Source organism: Bos indicus x Bos taurus, chromosome 16 (assembly GCF_003369695.1).
Source record: "Bos indicus x Bos taurus breed Angus x Brahman F1 hybrid chromosome 16, Bos_hybrid_MaternalHap_v2.0, whole genome shotgun sequence".
Taxonomy (NCBI): Eukaryota; Metazoa; Chordata; class Mammalia; order Artiodactyla; family Bovidae; genus Bos; species Bos indicus x Bos taurus.
In genome coordinates, this window is record NC_040091.1 from 74,613,687 (window position 1) to 74,619,686 (window position 6,000).

Genomic DNA, 6,000 nt, shown 5'->3' on the forward strand with positions numbered 1-6,000 from the left:
AGTCCTTGCCCTCTGTACATACCACCCAATACTACTGCCCATTGGATCGTTTAATGAGACCCTGGTATCAGCCCCACTTAAGAAAAAAATGATAGCTTCAGATTCAAGGATGGAAACAGCAAGGGCCAAATATGGAGCCAACATAAGGATTAAGAAATCAGAGAGGGTAGATTTGGAGCAGCAGAGAGCAACAGTACAAGGAGCCTGAGCAGTTCCAGACGTGAGCATGAAGGAGGCAGCTGCCGGAGAAGGGAGCATTCTGGGTTCCTTTCGGGGTCCACCGTGGGGCAAACACCCACTCCCCCAGACCCAGCCACAGCTCTCTTCTCTAAGTTCCCCATGTTAGGACGTGATCCTTAGAGCCTGGGGGGCAGAGTTTCTGAAGCATTCCCAAAGAACATAGCAGAGGTCACCCGAGTCTTAAGGTCCTTGTTTTTCTACCTACAGAGAACCAGCCTAGACTCAGATATTAGGGAGGCTGGAGGCCAGTCCCTGCTGCCCGCCCAGCCTGGACGCTCCCTATTCCTACACTCCTATTGCCATTTCCCTCCTCCTTCTGTGCTCCTTTGCACTGAATGAATGCTGTCTTTTATCAGAGACACACAAAAGCAGTCAGGGGGATGCTGGGCAAAGCACATAACTCAGACAGCCTCAGTCTAAGACACTAGCTTTGAGGAACCTTCCTCTGGTGGTCTCTGATCCTGGTCTTTAGAAAATCCTGAACTTGGAAACGTGTGATGTGATCCTCCCTTTCCTCTGTGCTCCGCCCCACTCCCCCTAGGTTGCCCACCTCTCCTTTCAAGGCCCCTTCCCCTAGACCTTGCAGGGAGGAAAGGACGGGGCCTCTACATACCTCAGACGGCCCTACGTCCCTGCCCCTCGCCCTTGCGCTGGTCTTAGCGCTTTCTGAGTCTCCTCCCTCTCTGCGTCAGTGGCATCGCTGGCTTTTTACCGTTCTGTAACAGTAAATGGACAAAACCTGCTCCTAGGGCCTCGTTCTAGTCTGTACCGCACAGTCAGACAGTTTCGCTGAAGGAGGCTCCATCGGAACCTGGACTCCCTGGCTGCGGCGTCTCTGAGCAGCCCAGATTCCCGGGGGGCACCAAGCCCCTCCCAGCCCCCTTCATCCCAGCCCCTGTGCCCATGTCTTTGTTCACGCTGAGCCTTCTGGGAACTGAGACAGAAATACAGCAAGATGGTGAGATGCGTATGACAAGCCAAACAGGGCACAGACTCTGCCAACGCAGAAGAGCAGCACTGTGGTGCTCAGGCTTGTTCCAAGGGCAACGTGAAAGGCAGCTCACACAGATGGGAAAGATAGGAGACAGGGGGCCAGGATCCAGGAAAGAAGCAAGGTGGTCGCCAGGCTCAGGTGGAACCTCGCAGCCCTTGTCGCCTTCTTTCTACAGAGCCTGATTAAACCACCCAGCCGGCATCCAGAAGGAAAGACAGGAATACAGGAGGCGCGTGTCAACAGCTCAGACGGAGAAACACTCCACTCTGAGGGTTCAAAGCTGGGCTGGCATGAATAATAAGGAAGGGGCTGGCCGCGCCTTTCTGCAAGGGAGTTGCCAGACCCTCCATCTCTGACATGATTCCCACAACCATGAGGCTGGTGGAGGTGCCATCTGCAAAGTCACGGCTGACTTCCTGACCTTGGGCCGGCCATTTGACCTCTAGGGCTCACTTTTTTCTCCTCTGTAAAACAAGAGGGTTAGATGAAGTAAACTCTAATATCCCTCCATCTCCGGAGTGTTATGGATTCTATGACTATCAGAACAAAAAGAGAAAAGTCTGAGAACCAGAGGAAGAAAGTATCTTATAAAAACACAGACAGTAAATAAAACAAAAAGCCAAGCTCAGAACCCAGGTGTCTAGATTGCCAGCCCAGGGCTCTGGCTGAGCCAGAGGAAGAGCTTCAGCATAACAGTTTGCATGGTTACATTTTCTATGCCTCTCACTCCCAAAAGTAAAATGCCCCCACCAAGCAAATGTGTTTTTTATCTTCCCACAACCAGTTTCTCTGTTATCAGTCTGTCCATGCATGGCCCTTCCCAGATAGCTTTCGAAATGCATTTTCTTTAATTATGGATTATTGACAGGATGGAATGCTATAGACCATGAAAAACTAAATGTGGGAACTATGTCAATATGCGGATATGTGAATAAGGACTAACTTCTCATGGAAAGGAGGACGGCACCATAGGGACAAGGACACATTGATTAGATGGGTGGGAAAGGGACCAGGTGCTCATTGTTTACTGACCAAGATTAGAGGCAAATTTAGATTGTCTCCTTTTTAATCTTTTATTGAAGTGCAGTTGAGTTACAACGTCGTTAGCATCTGGCATACAGCAACGTGACTCGGTTGCGTGTGTTTTTTCATTTTCTTTTCTGCTAGAATCTACTGTAGGATATTGACCTTGTGTCTTTTATATATGGCGGTTTGTATCAGTTAATCCCAAACTCCTTCTTTATCCCTCCCTCCCACCCTCTCCCCTTTGGTAACCGGAAGTGTGTTTGCCAAGTCTGTGAGTCTGCTTCTGCTTTGCAGATAAATTCATTTGTATCGTATTTTAGATTCTACATGTAAGTGATATCATATGATACCTGTCTCTCTGACTTACTCAGTTTGATAATCTCTAGGTCTATCCACCGGAGAAGGCAATGGCACCCCACTCCAGCACTCTTGCCTGGAAAATCCCATGAACGGAGGAGCCTGGTAGGCTGCAGTCCACGGGGTCGCTAAGAGTCAGACACGACTGAGCGACTTCACTTTCACTTTTCACTTTCATGCATTGGAGAAGGAAATGGCAACCCACTCCAGTGTTCTTGACTGGAGAATCCCAGGGACGGGGGAGCTTGGTGGGCTGCCGTCTATGGGGTTGCATAGAGTCGGACACGACTGAAGTGACTTAGCAGCAGTATCCTGTATATATATATATATACTACATCTTATTTATCCACTCCTCTATTGATAGACACTTAGGTTGCTTCCATGGTTGGCTGTTGCAAATAGTACTGCTGTGAACACCGGGGTGCATGTATCTTTGAATCACGAATTTATCCAGATATATGCCCAGATTAAATAAACAAGTACTTATTATTTTAAAATTCTGGCTGTCTTAGCCATCTCAGCCACTGCTTTGGACAGAACGTGACCAGGTGCACAGAATCCTTTTTCAAGCAATGGGCTTCCCCCTCTTCCTTCTCCCTGCAGGCCCCAGGCCCTAGCTCCAACCCTCACCAGGCACAAGGGCTCCCCCCACACACACCCAAGCTCAGGAGTCAGCAGCTAGATGGCCCACTTGCCTGGCTGGCTGGGAAGCCAGGGCAGCAGCAGGCTGGTGGACGTGGGGAGCAGGACCTGCAGGCAGAGCTCCCACCCCGGCTAAGGAGAGCGAGGACCCTCAGGTGACCCCACTAACCTGAGTGGAGAGGAGACCTCCGAGCCCTGGCTGGGGAGACCAGCTTCAAACCCCTGGAGCTCACACCACCAGATTCTACCACCATGAGAGCTGAGCCAGAGGACCCTCAGAGCTCAAGGAGGTGAAAACGTTTTCTCCAGATGACAAATTCCCAGCTCAGAGGAGCCTGGGGGAGGGGCTGCAGTTCCTATTTGGCCTGAGCCACCCAAGGACAGAAGTGATAATCCTGGGCCTTGGGATCGGAGGCAACCGGAGTGAAAAACAGGTTCTGCTGCTCAGTAGCTGGGTGATATTAGTTGCTTCTTATTCCCTCTGGGGTTTCCCAGGTAGTACTAGTGGTGAAGAGCCCACCTGCCAGTGCAGGTAGATGTAAGAGACGCAGGTTCGATCCCTGGGTTGGGAAGATCCACTGGAGGAAGGCATGGCAACCCACTCCAGTATTCTTACCTGGAGAATCCCCTGGACAGAGGAGCCTGGTGGGCTGCAGTCCATGGGGTCACACAGAGTTGGACACGACTGAAGCCACTTAGCATGCACATACTCTATCTGAGCAGGACTTCTAATCTGTAAATTGTGGTATTGGCTCAGGGGGCTCTGGGGGAATTTAGATGAATGTGATGTCCTTAGCCCAGGCATGGCATATGCTCACCAGTCACTTGAGAAGTGGGGAGGTTTCTTGCCTATGTTAGTATCTCACCCCACCTCCCTGAAATATTCTGGCCCCTCTTCTCCCGCATTCTTCCCCAGTCTGGAGTCTGGAGCTGCCCCATTCGGCTGTCCTGAGGTGCTGAAGGCAGGGAGGCGCCCAGGTCGGCCCTTGGTCTCCAGCCACCTCGGTGCTTTCTTAATCGGAAACTGAAGCCTGGCAACCGGCTGCTCCGTCCCAGTCCCTGAGTCACTGAAAAGCTCTGACCAGAGGTTCTGGCCAAAGGGTTGACTCTGTTCAGGAAGTGAATCCCAGCTTGGGAGAAACAGGCAGCGACTCCAAAGAGCCATCTGGAAGGGATGGTGTTTTCACATAGTGCTGGGAAAGACAAGGCGGTGATCAGAGCAGTGCAGCATTAGCACAAGAACAGACAGACCAGTGGGACTAGACAGCCTTGAAACAGACCCTAATATATATTTAAGGACTTGAGAAATGATAAAAGAAACGTCATTAATTATTGGAGAAGGTGTGAATTATGCAAAAACTGGAATCAAGGAAAACTGGTTATTTGAAAATGAATCAATTTTGATCCTCCTCACAGCCTACACTAAAATTTCACTTAACTTGAAGGGTTAAACCTGTCAAAACAAAGGAAGCGGAGGGGGTGAAATCAGAACATGTCATTTTTCCACATGGTAAGACTGAACAGCATAAAGATGCAAATGGCTCATGAATTAAGATATATGTTGAATCCAATCCCTTTCAAAGTCCCAAATGGGATTGGGTTTTTTTTTCTGGAACTAAACAGCATGATTCTAAAATTCATCTGGAAAATGAGCAGGAATAGCCAATTTTTTTTTTGTAAAACAGGGTAATTGTGGGAGATTTGTTCCACCAGATAACCAAATGCTCCATTTCATATACAAATATGTCATATTTTAAAATATGTGACTGTATAAAGATACAATAATTAAAACAGTGTGATTATAATAGAAGAACTAACTGAACAGGATAAGACAGTTCAGAATATCCTACTGTATACTAAAAAATTTCATGTGTGATAAAGGTGGCATTCAAGTCAATGGGGAAAGAAAATATTATTTAATACATGAAGCTGGGATAAGTGTTAACTATTTAGAGGGGAAATCTATTTAAATCCTTATCACACAAGAGAGGACAAACTCAATTCCAGATGAATTAAAGAGTTAAATGTAAAACAAGAAACCATAAAATACTTGTAATAAAATACAGATTACTATTTCTATCTCAGTGTGGAGATGGAATTTCTAAGTATAAAAGCAACTGGAAAAATCACAAAAGAAAAATAGATCTATTTGGCTGCATAAAATTTCAAACTATGTCTATAAAAAAAAACATAGAAAGTAAAAATAAACAGCAAAATCAACCTGAGAAAAATGTCTGCAACAAAAACATCAAGAAAATTAATGTTCTTAAAATATAAAATAGCATTTATACGTAACGGAAACCACTAAACACAAAAGAAAATGCGCAAAGAGCAAGAATCGGCTATCTGCAGAAGAAACACAAATATTCATAACTGTTTAAATATACAAAGGGCTGTTAAGCCTCACTAGCAATCAATACATGAGAAGAAAACAGTCCTGAAATGCATGTTTTGCCCTATCAAATTAGCAAATTCTTGTAAAAGGCAGAGTATCGATGAAGGTCTGATGCAATGACGGGCTTCTCACACCCTGCTAGCATGGTAGATATGTACACAGTATTTCTAGAATACAACGTGGTAATAAGCCTCCAGAGCCTTTAAAATATTCATTCTCTTTGTTGCCATAACTCCACTTTGATTTCGAACAAGTGAAAATATGGACAAACATAAACGTTCATCTCTTTTATTTATAATGATAGGTAGAAATAAATATGCCCCAAGTTTTTGAATATCCACCAAGT